Source organism: Budorcas taxicolor, chromosome 1 (assembly GCF_023091745.1).
Source record: "Budorcas taxicolor isolate Tak-1 chromosome 1, Takin1.1, whole genome shotgun sequence".
NCBI classification, from domain to species: domain Eukaryota; kingdom Metazoa; phylum Chordata; class Mammalia; order Artiodactyla; family Bovidae; genus Budorcas; species Budorcas taxicolor.
This window is the reverse complement of record NC_068910.1, coordinates 30,224,551-30,248,151: the sequence shown is the minus strand read 5'-3', so window position 1 is coordinate 30,248,151 and position 23,601 is coordinate 30,224,551. Positions and strand designations below refer to the sequence as shown.

General features: G+C 41.3%; 1 protein-coding gene across 3 annotated transcripts in view; it reads left to right on the top strand.

The window, feature by feature from the left end:
• FOXP1 (forkhead box P1) overlaps positions 1-23,601 on the top strand; it is a 620,529-nt gene that overhangs the window by 219,348 nt on the left and 377,580 nt on the right. For all 3 annotated transcript variants that reach the window (XM_052637104.1, XM_052636448.1, XM_052635792.1), the window contains exon 4: positions 11,419-11,514. The gene's annotated coding sequence lies outside the window, so the exon portion shown is untranslated. The remainder of the gene's footprint in view (positions 1-11,418; positions 11,515-23,601) is intronic.

Below are 23,601 nucleotides of genomic sequence, written 5' to 3'. Positions count from 1 at the left end.
TTACTCCATTATGACCCTTTATGCATGCTCCCTGCTGAGAAAACATTCTAGAAACGGATGTCAACCCAGGGAGATTCATTCATTCCATACGTTTTCTAATTTCCAAAAATGTACACCGTCAATATTTTTTCTTAATTGAACAGTTTGTTGAACAGACGGGTGCTTTAATTATGGTGGTCTAAATTTACACACATTGCAGTGGTATTTTGCTACATTAATTACCTTACTTGTCAAGAGTAACAGGTAATTACTACATCAACTCACCCTCCTGCAGTACATGGAAACATAACTTTATTTGAACAGATACAATACACCAGATTATAGCCACCCCACACCCTAGGTTGTGATAAGAGATAGCCGTGCTCACAGTATTTGTTTTACCATGAGGAAAGGAGAGAGGTGAGCTGACCCTTTTCCTTGTGTCTGTCCACCTAAGATGGAAGTCCAGAAACTATATCACGGATTCAAAGAATCTGGACTGGAAGGAACCTTTGGAATAATTGAATTCATTAAATCTTCTCCTTGCAATGAGTTTCAGATAGTGACTTTTCTAAGTATGGACAAGAAGTAAAATTAATGTCCAGTCCAGAATTGGCACTGATTTCTCCCCACCAGGCTGCTAGAAAGCTTAGAAATGTGAACGACTTTTAAAAAATAATTCTAGAAAAGTCATTTGGTATACGACATTTTGAATATTTGTTCGCGCACCTCCCTCGTCTGAACTTCTCACCGTTGCTCCGGCTGCCTTGTGAAGAGTATCCATCCTGCATTCTGCTGAACTGCCGGGTCCTGCTCATGTCATCTGCTTTCCTCTTCAGTGTATGGGTGTCAGCTTCTATGACAAGTTGTGTTAAAATTCTAGTTTAACATATTTTTTTTTGTAAAGGTGTGAACATTTTTGAGCATCTAGGATGCCCTTAGCAGAAATGCAGCATTACCTCTCCTGGTTGCCATGGCATAGAAAGAAACGATTGTGTTAGCTTTTAGGTGTGGCACGGAATATACTCAGTGACATAATAGAGGCGGTCTGTCTTGAAAGGCTTTGTCCCCTTTTTAGTCAAACACCTGTGACAAAATTACGAACTGTGGTTAACATACACCACTTACAAGTGGTTTTTCAGCGTCAACCAGGGTAGAGGATCTCAGCTTGCAAAGGACTTTCTTCCCCTTTGTGCCTGGCAGTGGGAGTGGGCTAGCATTAGGAGGAAGCTCAGGATGTCTAAGGGTTACGGACACAGCCTTGCAGAAGCGACAGGGGTGGTTTGTAGAGGATAGAGGGGGCCTCTTGGGGGATTTGAAATGTGCAACCAAGCATCTCCCCAGCCTTTGACCCATTTCAGTTTCCCAGGCCTGAAATTGTGAAACAGACGCCTCATTCTTGAAACTGTAGTCTTTTCATGAGCCATTACACATCTCCCTGGGCTCTGGAACTGGTGATATTATAGACTATGGTTGTTGACTTTTTCCTTAGTGTTTTTTTAAATTAAAAGATTGCATAGGCTAATTATTATACTTTCGTCATTCGTGCATCCGGCAAATCTCTCTCGAGTGTCTGCTGTGTGACGGTCACTGTGCTGCGTGTGGCGGGGCGGGGGCCGCTGAGTGAGGAAGCAAGTAGGACAGATCCTGGCTCTCATGGAGTCTGCCTTCCAGCAGAGGAAGCAGAGCGGCAGTAATGCAGTGCAGTGGAGGGGCGGTGTGTTCACATAGAGTAAACGTACGTGAAGCAAACAGCCTATACATCCTGTACCTTAACAGGGTCATTTAAGACAGTCTGATCAGAGCAGGCGGCATGAAAGAGATGGTATCTAATTTAAGTTACAAAGGTTAAAAGTGTTCTCTGTATACAAAGAGCTAAAGGAAGGACATTTTAGGCAGAGAGAAAGGTGAGGGCTAAGCCTCAAGAGTTACTAGTAAGAGCATGGGAACAGAGAGCCGTTAGTAAGAATGGGGGTGAGGGATGGGGATGGGATGGGAGAAGTTGGAGGGGGACATTGGGCCCTGCATGACAGGGCAAAGGGCTGGGTCTTATTTGAGCCTGATGCAAAGTCCTCCAAGACAGCCACTTCCAATTCAGGGTGCAGAACAGACTACGCAGGTGACTCCCAGGGACAGGATTGCGGAGCTTCAGGTATTTTCCAGAGAGTAGCCTCCTTTGGGAGAGGGGCTGTGGCCTTGGTCCCCAGAGATTGGGCATGGAACTCTGGAAAAGGCCCTACCTAAAACAGGCTCGGCTGGTCCTTGTTAGGAGAAGAGCATCTTCCTCCTGGGCTGGCATCCAGATGCAGGTGGACAAGGAAGTCCTCCAACTTCAGCTGCAGTGGCTGAACCTGCAGCACCTTCACCTGGGGACAGAAATGTGAGTTTTCTGGCCTTACCACAGCCTTAGTGAATCAGAAACTGTGGGTTAGGACCCAGCAGTCCTGCTTTAATGAACTTTTTGGGTGACAGTGATGAGCATGCAAGTTTGAAAGCCCCTCTTTATAAGATATATTAGTGCCGCCGTAAGAACTTAACAGTTCTCCAGACTCACTGTTCTCAGTCTGCAGATGAGGGGACCCGGTCAAAGACAAGAACTTAGTGGTGATCCTGTGCTGATGAGAACCTGGCTCTCTTGATCTTATTCTAAGTGCTCTTTATTCTTGGGTTTATGGATTTAAAGAATAAACAAAGCCCACTTTGGTTTTCTTGAGGGATCATTGTGATATTTATAAAACGGAGGAGACAGATGGATATTTAAGAAGGAATAGTGCTGCGGTCTGTGAACTGAGGCTACCTCGTTTCTCCTAATACTATTTTCTCAGATAATTTAGAAAAGCAGTTTTAGTGTGAATAACCTGCTTCTGTCTCCCTGTCAGTGGTAGAAAAACAAGTGTTTTGTCTTAAGTTACAGCATTGAGACACTTAGCAAAGTGTAATTGCATTCTTTTATTTCCTTATTACTCAATGTACTTGGCCTTGTTTTTGGATTAGAAGTCCTGGTACTCCCAAGTTATATTTATAAAGTCATGGTAGAAGGCAGAAGGTGGATTATATTAAGGCCCGCTGTTTGTGCTTTCTCGTTTCTGTTTTGTTTTGTTTTTTTTTTAATTTTTTTAATTTTACTTTACAATACTGCAAGAGAATCATAGGATTGCCCTCTTCCCTGGCTAAGTCCTGCCCACCTTTGATGTCTTAGGCTTCCAGATCATTTGTAACGTGCAGCCTTTTCTGACCTCCTGTGCTTAGGTCACATCTCTCGGTTGATATTTTCCACTTGCTTGAATTGTTTCCTGGTAGACTGTGGCCCTCATCAGGGCAGAAACCTCATCGGTCACAATTTGAAGCTATACTCAGTTTTGAACACAGTGTCTGGCCCAGGGTAATTACAGAAAAAGTTAACCGTCACATGAATGCTTGCCCTCTTAATTGATTGATCATTTGTTACTCTCTTACCAAAACCCAGTTCTTGGAAGACGTGGTGATAGAGTTTCTAAAAGGATAGTGTTAAGACATGGTCCCATGGTGTAGACAAAGCCAAAAGTAAGTATGTATTCAAGGAAATCCTAATGAGGGCTACAATAGAGTGTGAAGTACATTAGTCAGGATGTGGTGTGCTAGCTGCCATGACTAACAGCCCACAGATTTTGGAAACTTACCGTAGTAAAGATGTATGTCATTGTCCCTCATGTCTGTGTGTGCCCACAGAACTGTATCCATCCTCTACTTGCCATGAGAACTTGGGCTCTCCATGCTCTTGGAGGAAGAACAGGGAACATGGTTGTTTTGGGGTTTTTTTTTCGGGGGGAGGTCAGGCTTAGAAGTGGTATGCCTTTCTTTTGCTCCATCCAATGGACAAGAAATCAGACACTTGGTCCCAACATAAGAGTCAGGAAAACAGGGCAACATAATCTTCCTGTGTGCCCATGAGGAGGAAACTGAAATGGCACTGGTTATTATGGGCTAATGCCATGCATTATGTTACTTTGGTTTTGGCCACTAATGTTTGATCACAGTAAAGCATAGCACCTCTTGTTTTTGTAGGCTGCTCATCAATAAACACCCTTGTTTTCCTGGAGATCAGGAAGAGCCATGCCCTTCAGAGGACCTTGATTGGTGTGTGTCACAAGGAAGATGTCTTTTGTTTCATTCCCAAGTGAAATCCCATCTTCCTCTGGGGTGGGGGAGGGTGATTTGTTGATGATCCAGCTGTGGCTTGCCTTCATTCCACTGGAAGCTAGAATATTCTATCCCAGGTGGGAGTGTGACTACACACAGGTTGGGTTTCCCCTGGCAAGACCTGTTTGTATTTGTTCTGCAGCTGGCCCTATCTTTCTCTTCTCCTCCTTGAGTTGACAGGTTTGGAGAAAAGAGCTTGCTGGTGATGAGGATGCACAAAATTTTCCATACTGACCGTTGTTCTGGGCTTACAGAGGACCCATGGGCAAATGCTTATGTCTTAGGGAGAAAATTGAAGTTACTTTTAAGACTTAAGTGTTTTGTGTAGGTCTCCTCCATTGCAGGCAGATTCTTTACCAGCTAAGCCACAAGGAAAGCACAAGAATACTGGAGTGGGTAGTCTCTCTCTTCTCCAGCGGATCTTCCCGACCTAGGAATCGAACTGGGATCTCCTGCACTGCAGGTGGATTCTTTACCCACTGAGCTACCAGGGAAGCCCATTTGTGTACTCATATCAGGTTATTTTAAAGAAGATATTATGGGGAATTTTTTATGATACATTAAGTGGAGGAAAATGTATAATAAAGTGTTTACAATGCCCTGTATTCTTCTGTTTTTTTAGAATGAGAGGCTCGGCAGGGCCAGTGGAGATATGTAGTTGAGCTGAAGGGTGGAGAGATGTCCAGTGGCCAGATCATGAGGGCCTTGTATGGGCTAAGGGCAAGTTTTGATCTCTTTTTCCCCAGGTACTGGGGAGTCCCTGAAAGTAGGCAAGTGCAGGGTGAGTGTGCCCTCATGTGTGTATGTGTCTGAGACAGAGAGCGACTGGCTGAGAGAGAGAGGATAGTCATGAGTGGTGACTGCCTTTGCCGTGTGTTTTTTCACTGCTGGGGAAGGACCTCCACAGCTGAGAGTGAGTGTGGAGACAGCATGGAACCCTCTTCCATCTCTTCCCTCTTTCTGCTAAGTTACTTGTCAATCAGGAGCTCACCTTTCCCATTTCAAAGCAGGGTAAAACATTGGGGTAAGTATTTATGAAGTGCCAAGCTTCATGATCGATACATATGTTGTTTTAAAGGAGCCAATGACTTAGAATTGTTTTAAGTTATTAAAAGACTTAAGTTATTGAAAGACAAACTTACTGTGTGCCAGTGTGGAAAGAAGAGACAAAGTATAATTTTTGAATCAGGCAAATGATTTACAGCAATAATCCTCAAGGAATCAAGCTGTTTCTACTAAGTTGTTTTGTTCTCTGAAAGACTTAAAGTATAAAAAGTTCATTTACTTACAGAATTTCATGAAGAGGACTTTTTAAAAGTAAGGTAGACTGTTCAGTTGCTTTGAGGAATCTTAATTCAATGCATGAGATTCTGTAACACCGTGTTTGAGACATGAGAGATGTCATGAATCTCTGCTCTCAAGACATTTCTGGTCTGAAAAAGAGGCAATCAAACCATTAATAAATGAGTGTCAATGAATGCACAACAAATGTCTTCCTCTTTTTGAAGTTAGCTTTTTCATATTCTATAACCAGTATTGGAGAAGTTGCTTTGCTTTAGAAAAGAAAAATATAAACAATTCTAAAGAAAAATAGCACCTAATCCCATTTCCTCCAAGGCAAACACTGTCCATTTTGTCTTTTCTGGTTTTCTTTTTTGGATGCATATATTTAATGCTTATGCAATTGAGAGTCTACTTTAGCTTCGATTTTTCTATCTTGCTTATTTCATGTCACATTATAACAGTCATCTGCACACGTTTCTCTATTCCCATAATTATTTTAATAACTACAGGATACTCCAGATTGGGCTATCATTGACTTGCTCTTTTTATTCTGTTGGGATTCACATTTTAGGTAAAATAGATTCATAAAGTTTATCTCTTTTATGTCTAGAATCATCTTGTATACTTCACTGTTGTCATAAAACATTAATGGGGAACTGAGATTTTTTTTTGAAAGCATTTCTCTGTCTGTATATGTCTGTGAACTTTGCCATCCCCCCCCCCCCCCAAAAAAAAAACAACAACAGTGAACTTTGTTATAACAACTTTACTCTCTTGGGAGAATAACAGAAGATATTTGAGTTTTTTTTCTGGCATATTCTATCATTGGATATGTAGCTCCTACTCTGAAGTTGGTTAATAAAGAACATCCTCCAAACCCAAGAAAACTCTTCGGTTCTAATGTGGGAGAACTTTGTGCCTGATTTTGGAACTTCCAAAGGTTGCCATTTCTTGCTCCCAGAACACCCTTCTGCAGTGACATTTTAAATCTACAAATTATTTATTTTTCTTATTTTTTTTTAAAAGTCCTTATTATAAGGTTATTTTAAAGTGACTGTTGTAACTTCTACCTTAAGACAGGGACTTGATTGTACTGGCTAAGAAAAACTATCAACTTTTTCTTTCTGTTACAGCGACACTATCTTCCATTACTTTACATAGGAGAAAGCATAGTGTGTTATGTGTCAGTATGTAAAATCTCCAGTCAGTTTCCTAAGGCAGAAGTTAGCCTTAGAAATGATGGTGATCATCATTTTGTAATACATAAAAATAGTGAATCAGTGTGTTTTACACCGGAAACTAATAGAATACATCAAATTACACTTCCAACAAAAGGATGGTGATGGAAAAAAGAAAGAAAAAGCGGTTGGCAAATTATGGCCCTGGGCTCCCATCCAGCCCACTGCCTGCTTCTGTAAATAAAGTTTTATCAAAACATAGAACCCATTTGTCTACTTTTCCCCTTCGGTTGCTTTCCTATTGCAGTGGGAGAGTAGGGTAATTGTCAGAGGGAACTTGGAACAGCTGCAAAAGCTACAGAATCTAAATTATTCACTGCCTGGCCCTTTAGTGAAAAAGGTTGCTAACTCCTGTTCTCAAATGTGACCAAAGTATAGTAAAATGCCTTATATATACTTCATAACCATCACGTTAAGAATGTAAAAATGTTTAAAATATTGATTTGTTACCAATTAATATGGCCTCAACATGCGCTTGTTATTATTATTTTTTTAATATGGATTTTTATTTTAAATCACCAAGAATATCTGTGACACATACGTTTTTGTTGCTGGCTTTTCAGAACCTCTGTAGAAGTTTCTGACGTTCTTCTGATTATATTGGCACTGGGCACTTTCTCCTCACACTTTTAATTGAAAATATTGTATTATATTTTAAAGCACGTCATGAACTTTGTTCTTTTATAAGCAACAACCAAAAGTGCTTGAGTTAGAAATAAGTATATTCTGTAAATTTTGGATATTAAAAGCTAAGAGGCATTCAACTAAGAAAATGTCTGCTGAATCGACATTCCCTGACTTCAGCTCATATTTCACTTCTTAGAGGCTCAGTGTTATTATCCATAAATTGGGAATCGGATCTCTTCACAAGGCTATGTGAAGATGAAGTAACGAAAGATACACGTGACACATTTGGGGACACATTAGCTGGCTGTCCCCTTTCTCTTTTCTACACTTAGCATAATTAGAGGAGCTGATAATCATAATTGTAACATACCTTTAGGGATTTTTTTCAAATTTACAAATTCACATGCAATATTCCCAAGAAACAAGTATAATTTTGGAACCAGGTTCAAATTAGAAAAGGTCTGTGTATTTGGATGCGAGATACTGGCAATTGTTGCAAACATTTCTGAGTCTCAGAGGCTTGTCTTAATGCAGGTATTATTTGTGAGCCACCTCTGTCTCGTGGGGTGGGGAGTGGGATGTGGTGGTCTGCTCCATGTGGTGTTTCAGGGACCTTGATTCTTATCACCCAGTGACTCTACCATCTTGGAGGCCCTGGAGTTCTTCCCTGGACCCCTGGGCCCACAACCCAGGCTTCTGGGTCAGGGGAAGTAACACACCCACTTCCATCTGTTTGGCCAGAACTCAGCCGCAAGGACCCACCTAGCTGGAAGTACATCCCATCTGGGCACCCAACAAATGGGTGGAGATTTGATGAACATTTAGCCAGTCTCTGCCAGTCTGACAACATCTTCTTGAGTTATTTAGCAGGACACATACTTAAGGCCTAAACTGCACAGAGATAGATGCTAGTAACCCCAAAACCTGTCTTTCACAGGTACCCATGTAAATAACATTGGGAGACAGTCATGCTGGGTAGGGACAATCAATCTGTATACTTGTTTAAATAAATTTTTTAAATTATCCTGGTATCTGAATCTTCTCCCACATATTGTATGCCATATTACATAGTTTGGCCTTCTGAAATTGCAGATCTATCATAGAGTTGGTTTAGAGATACGTGCATAAAAAATGTTACATGCAGTGGCATTTTCATTCCCAAAGTGGTCTATGTGGACTCGTATTTATTTTGCTGTACTGTAAAAGCAGAAGTCATACACAGTGTTGATTGGAATTTTTATCCATGCAAACAGATAGAACATTTGTTGAAATACTACCACTATCATTTACTTCAAAGTGCACATCTTACAATGAACCAGATCAGGACCATTTTCGATTTTTTAATACCTCTCGTGGATCTGTGCACACCTTTTTTAAGTTATTCATTTTAAATGATGATTATATGAATATTTTAGGATTATAATCACCATTAAATGAAGGACAAAATTTATCATACCAAAATAGAAATTTAATTTAAAGTAGAAAGAACTTGATTGCAAGGTTTAGTAGACTGGAAACAAGACACATGAGAGGATATTAAAGCACACTTTTTAAAAGACCCTTAAGAGTACAGGTTTACAAAAGATTTGGAAAAAACACAGTTGTATTTAGTGATGTTTGTGAAGCTCATATTTGAGACAGTCTCATCAAACTTTTGTAAGGTTGAAAAGAACACTAAAAGCAAACAAAATTTTTGGTCATTCCATGAAAAAAAAAAAAAAAGCTTAAAAAAATCTTTATTCAGTACCATAAAGGTGGTGAAGTATATTTGAGATAGAAGTTGCTCTTAACCTTAAGGTGATTCTGTGGCTTTGGTGAAGAGTCAATCTTGTACATGGCCGTAGGTGATTAAAAATATTCCTTTCACTTTTCTTGGAACTCTTGACATTTCCTACTACCTGTCACTTTGTCCTTGACGAAATTTGAGGCCAAAAACAAGTTGACAAGGATGGTTTTCCAATCAGCTGTTCCTCATTTTTTCCTGGGCGATCCTTTGTTATATTCGAGTTCAGATTTACTATTCATGAACCACATTTTAATCAGTGACCATATCCGCAAATGGAAGCTAAACGCTGGTTAGTATGTTGAAAATAAACACAAGACTCTCATTAATGTCTCTGTCTGAATAATTAGTTGAGCATGGTGTACCGAGCTGTGGTGAAAGCAAGCTGGCTCCTCACTGGAACGGCAGGCTGACAGCCACGTCCTGGAGTGTGGTCATTAGTGAGCCCCGCCATCAGTGTCGTGTTACTGTGTCAGATTAGTTAGTGTCCCCTTAGGAGAGAAGCTGGACCTACAAATTATCCTCCCACATCCCCGCAAACCGTGTTTGTGAAACCTGCGATCAAGTGCAGGCAAATTATTAACATAGCTCATAAATTAACTAGTTTACAGGCTTATAACATTTTACAAGTAGATAGTAAAGGGTAGAAAAGTGTTCCAATTGCTCTACCCTGATGTGAGGCTGTGATCTGCCGACGTTTCCCAGAGAAGCCCACAACTGATGGGTTTTGAAGAGGAGGAAACCCATGCAGTGCCATCCCGAATGTCTGGAAAATGTAGACCCTGAAAGGAAGCCAGTGTAAATCCATTGGAAACAATATAATTAACTTCGTTATCTCATTGCTCTGATGAGTCCATGACAACAGTCCTCTTTCTTGTGGTGGCAGTTGCTCATTAATGAGGTCACCAATTAAGTTTGAACTTTGCCAACTGAAATTATCTGGAAAAATATTTTTGATGCATTCTTCTCATGCTCTTAGGCTGCCTTGTTGAAGGGGAATAATGCTAACACAGCATGTTAAACTCATGAGAACGATGACTCTGAAGCTGTACTGTATTTGAGAAACAGTTTATATTCACGTTGATAGCTGATACCGAGAACACAGAGTGTGGACCAGTCTGGCCTGAGTTTCTCTCTTATCAGGAAAAAGCCACTGGGAGCCCCACTGCTTACTCTCCTCTGAGCCCTGGTAGACAGACAGCCCACATAGTTTCCGGAGATACATGACTATTCAAATCATAAAACTTCGTACATCTCCTTTTCGGTTTCAACTTCTCTGTCTGATTAGATTAGAAGACGCGTACGTCCACAGACTTTTGTCTGAGTTTACTGTCACGAGGAAGCAACGCACACGCAGGGAAGAGGTCGTGCTTTTTGCTCCTCCTGTGGCTCCATTGCCCCCTCCTGACAGCGGGACCCTCCTGTGGTCTTCAGGGCTGTACAGCTGTCATTATCATCTCAGGGATCTAAGCAGAAACAGCCTGGCATGTAAAACCTTACTGCTGACTGCTATTCACAGAAACTTCCTGAACCCACTTGAGGATGAGTTAACTTGTCTGTTAGCAACTTCAACTTACTGGGCAATGGGTTTGGTAAATACTCCACTCGTAAATACCCACCCCAGCCATGAAGACGCACAGCCTCAGCACACCTGAGCACTTGCACAGGCTGATGAAGTTGCCGTGTCACAGCTTTCTTCTGTAGTTCAAATGCAGTGGGAAAGAACTGTAACCTTTAGCAAGTAAGAATTGGTGTTTGGCTGCAAAGGAGATAGCTTGTCTTTTTTTTTTTTTCTTTTTAAATAGGTACTTATGTACGTGTGTGTGTGCACATGAGCATGTTACACACATGTTTGGGTCTGTGTGTTCTCTGGTGCTTCTACTGGACGCACTGGGAGACACTAAAGCCCAAAGCCCAAAGGAAAATCTTCACTGGGACTTAGGGATCATCTTAGCCTTATTTCTTATTGCTGAGAAGCTGTACCCCCAAGTAAGAAATGTTTGGAGTTAGAGGAACCAAACTTCCTAAGTGAATGAAAGTGCCTTCAAGAGTGGCAGTTTTACTTGGCTCTATAATATTTCACACTTTTCTGCTATAATTCTGTGCAGAGCTCAAATTAGGAGCTAACAGAGTGCTGATTCTAGAATGGAAAGGACCACATAGATGTTTATATACGCAGATACTCACTTATATACTGAACGTAAAAGTCAGGCGTCAATAAGGAAGCCATAAGGCTTACACGAATGTGTTACTTTTGAAGCATTAAAGTTTGTCACTTCCTTTCCTTAACCTCTTCTGTTTTTCTTTTTTTTTTTTTTTTGCTTTCAGTGTCCCTCTGTATGTTGCAGTCCTGTGGCATTATGCATGCCCTCAACCAGTGACCTCCAGACTTTTTATGGCTGTGAGACACATTAAAAATTCAGGGTAAGTGACAAGCAACACTTGTATTGTGTACTGATCAAAAATTGCCATCCACCCTTGCAGGTGACATGATATTGCAGGTAGTAATCCCTCAGATGATAATGGAATGCCCCATTGTCAATCATGAGTTCCAAAACCAGCAGGAATTGGTTTATTGCATTCCATGATAGCTTTATGGCTTTGCAGTATAGGATTTGTAACTTGGATCATGTCTGTGAAAGTGTGATGTAGTGAAGGGTTGGCAAATTTTGTCTCTAAGGGGCCAGATAGTAAATATAGTCAACCTCATGGACTATAGTCAGCATAGAGAGTAGTGTGTTGTAGAGTCTCTCTTGCAGCTAGAAGAGTCTCACGAAGAGTCTCTTTTGCAGCTAGTTACCTCTGCTGATGTAGCACAAAACTAGCCTTCAGTTCAGTTCAGTTGTTCAGTCATGTCCGACTCTCTGCAACCCCATGAATTGTAGCACGCCAGGCGTCCCTGTCCACCATCTCCCGGAGTTCACTCAAACTCACGTCCATTGATTTGGTGACGCCATCCAGCCATCTCATCCTCTGCGGTCCCCTTTTCCTCCTGCCCCCAATCCCTCCCAGCATCAGAGTCTTTTCCAGTGAGTCAGCTCTTCACATGAGGTGGCCAAAGTACTGGAGTTTCAGCTTTAGCATCATTCCTTCTAAAGAACACCCAGGGCTGATCTCCTTTAGAATGGACTGGTTGGATCTCCTTGCAGTCCAAGGGACTCTCAAGAGTCTTAGATAATAGATAAACAAATGGACATGACTGTGTTCCAATAAAACTTTATTTGCAAAACCAGGTCCAGGGCCATATTTGGCCTAAAAGTCATAGGTTGTGGACCTCTGATCTAATGGCACATAGATGGGGAACAGTGGAAACAGTTGCTAACTTTATTTGGGGGGGCTGGAAAATCACTGCAGATGGTAATTGCAGCCATGAAATTAAAAGATGCTTGCTCCTTGGAAGGAAAGTCATGACCAACCTAGACAGCATAGTAAAAAGCAGAGACATTACTTTGTCAACAAAGGTCCGTTTAGTCAAGGCTATGGTTTTTCCATTAGTCATGTATGGATGTGAGAGCTGGACTATAAAGAAAGCTGAGCGCCGAAGAATTGATGCTTTTGAACTGTGGTGTTGGAGAAGACTCTTGAGAGTCCCCTTGGACCGCAAGGAGATCCAAGCAGTCCATGCTAAAGGAGATCAGTCCTGGGTGTTCATTGGAAGGACTGATGTTGAAGCTGAAACTCCAATACTTTGGCCACCTGATGTGAAGAGCTGACTCATTTGAAAAGACCCTGATGCTGAGAAAGATTGAGGGCAGGAGGAGAAGGGGATGACAGAGGATGAGATGATTGGATGGCATCACCGACTCGATGGACATGAGTTTGGGTAAACTCCGGGAGTTGGTGATGGACAGGGAGGCCTGGCGTGCTGAGGTTCATGGGGTCGCAAAGAGTCAGACACGACTGAACGACTGAACTGAACTGATCTAATGCATCAAAGGAGATAAATGACCTAGAATCAAAATACCTCACTGGGTAGCAGTATCTCTGATCTTGAGCAAACAATTTATCAGAATGGAATGGGAATTAAAAAAACGCCTGCATTTCCTACTGAGGTAAGAGTAGGATGTAGTTGGAAGGATGAAACATCATATTATGTACATGAAAGCACTTTGAAAATGTTGAAATCCCTAACAAATGTAATGGATGCTCTGGACCGTCATTCTGCTTCACCTAGTGAAGTCTACCTGCTTCACCCTTTTAATCACATTGGGCTTTCATGAGCTGGATTAGTGTGAGGGAAAGCTCTTTTATTTTCTAAGTCATGTGGTTTGTCTGTACGTTCCTTCTATTTTGAAATGTCGCTTTAGTAGCAAATATGAATGAAGAGCTGTATGGATAGATTATGGCAGGCTAACGATCAAATGCCAATGAGGAACTATTAAATTTCCTTTAATCATCAGATTTGGAGAGTGTTTTCAGATCTTCCACCTTTAAAATAGCTTTGGATGTCTACAAGTGTGTTTGAATTTCACAAGTCTTGCATGTCAAAACATAGAGACAGGTTCAGCAAATATGCTTCCCTGGACTAGTGGTACTGATTAAGAGGGAAAGTCACACTTAAACAAACAGTTTGATGAATAGAGGGCTAATCAGAATCTCAATTCATGAATTTTCTAGTTTTTTTTTTAAAGTAGGATAATCTTTAGCTATGTTTTTATGTCTTTATATCAGATAAGAATGATTTTCTAGTAACAGATGCAAGTATGTAAGTTTTAAAAGATTAGCAGTGTTTTCTCTCTCATAAAATATATCAAGGGGAGAGCAATCTGTGTTTCCTATCTTTGTGCTATCTCTGCTTGCCTGTTCAAGTGTTGTTTATTTTCAAGGTCACATTATGGCTGCTGGCTCTCTAGCCATTGCTTCTACATCCTGAAAGAGGCAACATTACAAGAAATAAAAAAGAGTAGTCTTCCCAGCTGAGGAAGCCCTCTTTAAATAACTTTCCATGAAGTCTTACTCGATGGCTTCTACTTACATTGTTTTAGTCACCGTTCACATAAGTGCATCTGATAGTTACATCCTTAGACTTGAGGAATTTGATGTCCTAGATCAGTTCCAGGTTCTAGTAGTAATGAAGAAAAGGTGTATGGTTATTGAGCAACAATTGTGGTTACTTGCATGAAATCATGCTATCAGTTTTTCTTCCATGTCTAATTTTTATTTATTTTGATGAATGCCTTCTTTCTTCTGTTGATTTGGTGTGTATTACATCTTACTTGAACTTTATGTGTTTGAGTTTCAGCTTATTCAATTGTCAGCAGAGATACATATCTCAGTAAATATTTTAGGACTATAATATTTTTACTGCAAGTGCCATGGTAAATTCTAAGAAAGAAATTTCTGTCTCAAGAGAGCTATCAACCAAAATTTAAACTGCCAAATTTGTGAATAGATTTTCTTTCCTCTGGATGGAAGGTTTTGTTAAAGCCTGAGTGCTAGTGTGAAATCAGAGCTGAATATTCAATGGAACAACTGATGCTGAAGCTGAAACTCCAATACTTTGGCCACCTGATGCGAAGAGCTGACTCATTTGAAAAGACCCTGATGCTGGGAAAGATTGAAGGTGGGAGGAGAAGGGGACGATAGAGGATGAGATGATTGGATGGCATCACCGACCCAATGGATATAAGTTTGAGTAAGCTCCGGGAGTTGGTGACAGACAGGGAGGCCTGGCGTGCTGCCTTCCATGGGATCGCAAAGAGTCAGACACGACTGAAGGACTGAACTGAACCGAGTGCTAGTGTGAGGTCCTAGGACATACTGGCCCTCACTTAATTGTGTCCTTCCCAGTGTGTGTGCGGGCTGTCACTGACGGCTTTATACTGTCTCTCAGAGTCTGGACAGTGCCGTCTACTCTGCTTCTCTGATTTTACTGTTTTGCTGTCTATGTGGTGAAAGCCTCCCTTGGGGGATGGGAGAGACATGTGAATCTTTCCCATTTCTCTGTTCCAGGTTGGTCTGGACTTTATTCTTGGGAAAATCACTGTCTCGCTGAATGAGACTTCCCTTTACTTCCTCATGTAGTCTCTGCCTATGCTGGTCTGTGATAGATGCTCATAGAACATGGTAGCTGATTCACTCCTAGACATTTACTGAATGCCTGCTGTAGATATAGGATAGCAATATGGGCAAGAGTGTCTGCATTGCAATTAAGTCAGCTGAGATTCAAATTCCACCTTTTCCATTTACTGGCTGAGTGAACCTGGAGAGTAAGTTACTTAACCTTTCTGGGCCTTGGCCTCCTCATCTGGGAAATGGGGATACAGATAGGAGATAGATTTCTATAGCAAATTACTGAGATGATATGTGTAAAGAGCTTAGTAGTTTCTGGTTGGTAAAAAATGCCAGTATTGTGCCACACACCCTGGATGCGATGGTGGAAATCCCTGTCTTTGAGGAATTTTTACAATCCTCTGGTTAGTTCATTGGTTCTTATTTTCCTGGCAGACAATGTATGTTTCACAGTCATCGCTTCTTGCCTAGCATACGCTTGGAAGTTTAAGTAAAGCCCCAAGAGGTGACTTTGATGCCCATTGTCAAGGACACTGCAATCATGTATGGAGCAGGACAGCCTGGCTAACAGGACTTAGATCTCTGGGTCCTGTTTTGACAGTTTCCCCTGAGAGGCATGCAGTGGTTTTTTTATTCCATTTTTCACTTACTCAGACAATGGACTTGCCTAGCAAGCAAAATTCACTAACTGCTTTCAAGGTGGTATTGATGATGATAATCTGAAACTCAAGGTTTCACTCATGCAGGCTGACACTACACGAGGCTGGTCTGGCCTAGCCTCATCCCCGGCCCTGTCTCTGTGCTGAGTCTACAGAGCAGCCCCTGGTCCCTCACACATCTTCTTGGGACTGGCCCTTGGAGGATAGTGGTGTCTGCACACAGAAGCTGCTGCATGAGTGTGACGGAGACTGTCAGCAGTGCTCATAGACGGCTCAGTTGGCAGTATATCCCAAAGACTTGACCGTGGCTGTCTAGTGAGTAGGCTTTCCAGGTGGAGCTAGTGGCAAAGAACTTACCTGCCAGAGCGAGGAACCTAAGAGATGCAGGTTCGACCCCTGAGGTGGGAAGATCCTCTGGAGGAAGAAACTCTCCAGTGTTCTTACCTGGAGAATCCCATGGATAGAGGAGCCTGGCAGACTGTAGTCCGTAAGATTGCAAAGAGTCAGACACAACTGCAGCGACTTAGCAAGCATGCCTGTCTGCTGAGTAGCTGACTCTGTGAAAGAGGTGACTTGAAGATCTTGCTTTTTCAAGAGACTCTTGGAAACTACATTTTTGCTCTGTGGTTTCAAATATTTTATTTAGACACTGTTACCATGTTCAGATGTCATAAAATCTCTCTTGCCTCTGGACCATGGATTCTTTCCCTGGAACAACTTTTGTGTTTCACAAGGCTAACCCCTCTACTCATCTTTTTTTGTTCTGTTCAAGTATCAACTTCTTGAAGTGACCTTCCCTGACTGCCCGCATTACAGTTGATTTCCACCCCCCACCCCACTCTGAGGCATCCAGGATCCTTGTGTGTTTCATTTACTACACCTTCTGACACTTTCTGAATACACCTCTTTACCAGGTAGTAAGCAAGGGGAAGGTCTGATTCAGTTTGGCTTCCTTGTGGCCGACAGTGCCCAGTCAATAGTAGGCAGGCTGGCAGTCAGCATTCATTGAATCAGTCAGAGGATATTTGGGACTTCCCTGTGGATTTCTGTAATTCATAGTACCTAAGAGGTCTGCATCTGAGTGAGAGAATAAGAAAACAAAGAAAACCATCCACGTCACCTTTATTATAGGAATGGAATCCTACCCCTGGGTTTTCTCTTGGTAGCTTCCTCTCTACATTGTACGAGGTTTTGGTAATCTGTATGTCCCATCCAGAAAGGGTTATACATTATCTTCCTCATGAAGACAGAATCATTTGCTGTCTGGTCCTAAAGCTTATGGTGGGTGGTACAAGTTAATTAAGGACATTGAATTGCAAGCTCAAATCCCAGCACTCTCATTCCCTGGTTCTTTGTTCTTGGACAAATGTCGCTCCCCACTCCCCACTCCGTATACTTACCTGAGGCTGGGGAACTAGCATGCTTCAGCTCATAGTGTTCATATAAGGATTAAGTGAAATCATGTGTGTACAGTGCTTTGTATAGGGACTGGAGCACAATCATGATGACTTAGAAAGATTATCAAAAGAGTACTGGGAACCTCACTGGCAAAACCCATGTTGCACTCTCTTGTGATCATTTTCATGGGGGAAAAGATGATGAAGAGCCTTGATTCCCTACTAGAGTTACTCATTTCATGCACTGAGTGAACTTTAAAAAGTGCAAAATGAGCAAAGAGTGGGATGAACTGTCTTACACTTGTTGACGTGTTGACTCTTGGATGTTAGGGATCTGTTTCAGATAAGGCCAGTTATAAACCTCAGATGCTGGGACGGCTCAGTTTTGGCAGCCTGATCCACATCCAGAATCCATTGTGAATTTGCGGAGTTCAGGGTCCTGCAGTATCCCTACACTGCCTGCCTGGGGAGATGTTTCATCCTGAAGTTAATCAGAGCTTGTTTCATCCCCTGCCTTGTTATAGACCATGTCTTAAGTTGCCTGTAAATTCTAATTTAAAAAGAAATTATACTCTTGATGGATTGGTCCTGAAAATTTACATACCTCGTTTTTGATAGAAAATTCAAGTCTGTATGGATTGAAAGGATGTAGAAATGTATGTCTTTCGTTGAGCTCTGACTTCTTTCACTTGCTTAAGGCAGAGGGTCTGTTACCGTTGTTGTGTTGTTCATTTGGGCCAGATTGAACTGTGCTGTTCATTGTGCATTTGCTGTGTGGAAGCCTAGGCACAGAGAGGGACTTGTCTCTCTCTGTATCCCACAGCTTTTAGTGGTAAAAGATGGCATTCATGAAATCATATACTCTCTTCTTGATTTGTGGAAAGGTTATCAAATAAATTAAAAGCACCATGAATTTTTCTTGATTTATAATTTGTACCCTCTCAACTTGTAAAAAAAAAAAAAAGCATGAGTGAAATGCAGTTTAGGGCATCAGATTTGGTTCCTAGTACCCTTTTAGAAACAAAAAAAGTAAAGCTCAATAAACAGGAGTTAAGTGAAGCAAATGATTAAGGAAAAACTTTTATTAGACTTGTAACAACCCTTGGAGTGGCAAAGACCCAGGATTTTTCCATCTTGAAAAACATGCAACATCCCTGTCTGCCAAATACCATTTCAGAAACTAAAACAGCAATCACAAAAGGGGGAACCAATCCATGTAATTGGAGACTTCATTCGTGTTATTTACATGAGGATCCTGGTAACCTGGATCAGCCCTTATGCAGCCCTCTTCTCAATATCCTGATGCGTGAGCGTCAACGGGAAAGAGTAGGAATGTTCCAAGAGTTTTTCTCTGATGTTTTGAAATGTTGCTACGTTTTCTGGGTCCAGTTCAGCGTACCTCTTGGGGCCTGGCGAGTATGATTATGATGCACTGGGACTTGAATTTCTCTTTGCTTTCTCTTACGGTCATCATTCACCTTTTCCCTGAGTGTTCAAATTAGAAGAGATTGTACCTCGTCTTTACCCATATCTGTCCCAGATCATTCATTACCGGTGACACCAATGCATTCCTCCACGTCTGACCCAGTTCTTAAACATGATAATTAAAAAAAAAAATCTGAGTAATATTCCAGTATGTGAAAGTCCCACGTCGTCTTTATTCATTCATCTGTCAGTGGGTGTTTAGGTTGCTCTCATGTCCTAATTGTAAATAGTACTGCAGTGGCCCTTGGGATGCATGTGTCTTTTCTTAATTATGATTTTTCTCAGGGTATGTGCCCAGTAGTGGGATTGTTGGGTCATATAATAGTTCTGTTTTTAGTTTTCTAAGGAACTTTCATACAGTGGAATATTACTCGGCCATAATCAGTAACAAAATTAGGTCATTTGTAGAGATGTAAATGGACCTAGAGTCTGTCATCCATAATGAAGTAAATCAGGAAAAAAAGACCAAATATCATTTATTAATGCATATATGTGGAATCTAGAAAATGGTACAAATGGACTTACTTGCAGGGCAGGAATAGAAATGCAGATGTAAAGAATGGACACATGAACACTATGGGGGAGGGGTGGGATGAACTGGGAGATTGGAACTGACAGATACACACTACCATGTGGAAAGTAGATACCTGCAGTATAGCCTAGGAGCTCAGCTGGGTCCTCTGTGGCAACCCAGATGGGTGGGTGGGGTGGGGGTTGTGGGAGGAGTGTCCCAAGAGGAAGGGGGTATATATACACATGCATGGAGCCAAGTCACTTCATTCTACAGCAGAAGCCAACAAAATATTATAAAACAACTATACCCCAAAACAAAAACACCCAAAAGAGCAAAAAAAAAAAAATCTAGAATAAAGCATGCTTAGACCTTCTTGGCTTTCTCTAGTTGTAAATGCCTGGAAGAAGGTTGCATTTTATGTTATCACCAATCCTTCTGTGTGTAGTTTCCCCATTCTCCCTTCTAAGTAATGAGAGAGAAAAGTAGAATTTTCGAGAATCATGGGAAACTTAATAGCAAGAAAGTCTAAAAACCAGCAGTGAGGAGAAACACTCTAATTTGTGAGAAGTCTACCCTATAATAGCTGCCTTTACTGGGAGCTTATGTATAAACTGGCAAAAACTCTATGAGACGGGTACAGTTCTAAAAAGTCCATTTTACAGTTGAGGAAACCGAGGTGTTCTGAGGTGAAATGACTCCCTCAGACTTCTCTGCTCATTAGAAATAGAACTGGGATTTGAACCCAGCTACTGTTTCTCTGTTGTCACGGCTCCTAACCACTACACCATATTGTCTTCACCTTGTAGGCATCTTCCCAGGGTATTAATTTTGCAAGCACGGTTTTTGTGTTAACATACATTTTTCACTCGGGGCTGCTTGTACACTGCATGTTGAGACTTTATACTTCAGTGTCATCTAACTGGATCTGTTTAATCTTGGTAGACTTTTTCAAATGCTTTAATTCTTTTTGCTAGTACAAGAGCTATGGGAAATAAAAGCATGTCCTGGTGGGATTCGGAACAAGGACAGCCACTTAATTGGCGTTCTCTGGTCTCTAACTGGGCATGCCTGTTAAGACATTTTCTCTAGATCTTTGAGTCATTTTTCTCTGGTACATTATTTTAATTAACCTCAGCTCTGCGGCCGTCATTTTATTTCGTGTTAGCCTCGACCACTCAATGATTGATTTATTCCGCTCAATCACCTGTGTGGGAAAGTGTGGCAATTGAGAGGGTCGCCTTCCCAAAGCAGCAGTCCTGTACCTGGGACTTTTTCCCAGCAAGCAGATTCAGAATTTGTTGTGTTTTGTTTTCATTTATTGAGATACATTCACTTTGAAGGCTGTTAATTTACCAGGGTGAAGATTTGGGTACTTAGAGGTAACACTGGCCAACAATTAGGAAGTCTTCGGTTACTTGGTCAATAGAATTCCAGAGGCAGAAGCTGTAGGCCAAGGACTTTGATGTTCTAAAATAGAATAGGTTTTAAAAAGTAAAATATTAGGCTTGAAAATGTATATAAAAGCCGGCTGCAAAAGACCAACAATTATGCTGCTTTTACCTAAGGGGTTTGAAGTATCTGTAATCTCTCTGTTCACACAAACAGCAGACCATTTTTAATACCTGTGCCTTAAAATACTGAGCCTACCACTTGTTAGATCTCTTGGGTGAAGCTTGTGACCAGCTCAGGCATAAAGAGGAATTAATTGGCTCATGATTCTGAAAAGTTGGCTAGTAGAGTGAGCTTCAGGGGCATCTGAAGTAGGGGATTCAGATCCTGCTGTTGAGTCTTGGTCTCAGAATCTTGGCTGTGCAATATTCTGTGTTGCTTTCATCCCTGGAACTGTTGACCAGACTGGCAGATAATCCTTCATCAGTCTGCTTTTGTACAAACTCCAGCAGAAAGGCATCTTTTCCGACAAGTTCTAGCAGCCCTCGTAAAATTTGGATCTTGCTGGTTCTGTGGTTGATCCCTTGTGTACCATGTGCCTGTCACAGAAATACTGTCTCTGGTTGGAGCAGGGCTAGATGATGTGCTTGTCTCAAGAGTGGTAAATGACCTTTTACCTGCACAAATGATGGAAAGTGGCGGAAAGGGATGCTGATCTCAGGAGAGGGGGACAGTATTCTAGGAAGATAGAGTGCATGTTGTACTTTTTTTTTTTTAACAGAGGCCTGTTTTTGTTTTGTAATAATTTCAGACTTACAGAGAAGTTGCACGAGTAGTCAAGGAACTTTCCAAAAGAAATCCTTTGCCTGGATTCAACATTTTGCTCCTTGGCTTTATCATTTCTTATCCATCTGCCTGTAGAATACACATGCACATATTTATACTTATATATAACTGATTTTCAGAACCATTTAAAAAATTGATTTCAGATGTTATACCCTTTTATTCCTAAATAAATCACTGGAGTTTTCCTAAGAACAGGGACATTCTTTCTCATAACAACAATACAGTGATCAAAAGTGACTCTTTGTGCCCCCGTGGACTGTAGCCTACTAAGCTCCTCCGTCCATGGAATTTTCCAAGCAAGAGTACTGGAGTGGGTTGCCATTTCCTTCTCCAGGGGATCTTCCCAACCCAGGGATCAGACCTAGGTCTCCCGCACTGTGGGCAGATGCTTTACCATCTGAGCCACCAGGGAATGATCGAAATTAAGAAGTAATATTGATACAAATTTAATAGATTATAGTCTAACATCAGTCCCTATTCATATTTAGTCCCACTGTGCCAATCATGTCTTTTATAACTGTTTTTTTTCCTGGTCCAGAATTGCTCAGAAAGGCACTGTACTTGATGCATAGTAAAGACACAGAATTACAGAGTTGGAAGGTACCTTTAAATATCTTATAGCCCAGCTACCCATGAGTGTCATCCGAGATGTTCCTCATGAAAGTGTCTGTCTAATACTTGGGCATCTCCAGTGACATTCACTATGAGGAGGTGTGTTTTACCTCAAAAATACTACCATGCCTCTGTCCTCAAGGAGCCTGGGCATCATTCATTGCTTTACTACTATCTGCCCGTCTGTCCAACCATCCGTCTGCAGTCTGTCACTGTTGTAGGTCGTAAAGCAAGGTCTTTGATTTCAACATACTTCTATCTACAAAGTGGACAGGAAGGTCAGTTAAAATACAGTGATAGGGAAGGCGCAGGAATGCTGATGGATTGTGTATATGAGGTTGAGGGGGTGCTAGAAGAGGGAGGTGTGACTGGGACCCTGAAGAATGAGTAGGAGTTGCCAACTAGTCAAGGAAGAAATGATCAGACTGGTGGACTTACTACCTCCTCTAGGACTAATTTGTATTGATTGTATTGGCATTACTTTGGGAAAATTGCTTATAAAATATCTTAGCCCATGACTATATTAAAATTTATTCGGTACATGTCTTTTAGGCCATATCAGTGATATTAGTGATGGGAAATGGCTGTAAATGAAAAATCGTTGTACAGACTAGCCATATGGCATCTTTCAGGTTATCCCAGGTTTCCTTTTTTTCTAATAAATTATGTGAGAAATATGAATCAATAAAGTTTCCATGGGTAAAATTTTGGTGAGTTAAAGTAATAGAATTTTTAATTACACTTCTCTAAGAATTTTGAAAGGATTAGATATTATTATTAATTAGACATATTTAAATATTTAATAATATGATAGTTATTAATTAGATATATTATTCATATATTCCCATCACTTCATAGCAAATAGATGGGAAACAGTGGACACAGCGGCTGACTATTTTTCTGGGCTCCAAAATCACTGCAGATGGTGACTGCAGCCATGAAATTAAAAGACGCTTGCTCCTTGGAAGGAAAGTTATGACCAACCTAGATAGCATATTCAAAAGCAGAGACATTACTTTGCCAACAAAGGTCTGTCTAGTCAAGGCTATGGTTTTTCCAGTGGTCATGTATGGATGTAAGAGTTGGACTGTGAAGAAAGCTGAGCGCCGAAGAATTGATGCTTTTGAACTGTGGTGCTGGAGAAGACTCTTGAGAGTCCCTTGGACTGCAAGGAGATCCAACCAACAAGTCTATCCTAAAGGAGATCAGTCCTGGGTGTTCTTTGGAAAGACTGATGTTGAAGCTGAAACTCCGATACTTTGGCCACCTGATGAGAAGAGCTGAATCATTTGAAAAGACCCTGATGCTGAGAAAGATTGAGGGCAGGAGGAGAGGGGGACGACAGAGGATGAGATGGTTGGATGGCATCACCAACTTGATGGACATAGATTTGGGTAAACTCCAGGAGGTGTTGATGGACAGGGAGGCCTGGCGTGCTGTGATTCATGGGGTTGCAAAGAGTCAGACATGACTGAGCAACTAAACTGAGCTGAATTCTTTTGCACAAAAAAAAAATAAATATTCTAAATTTCAACTTTCAGGTCTGTTACCTGAAGATAAAAATAGTACCTTCTCAAGCATTAGGTCATGTGGAGAA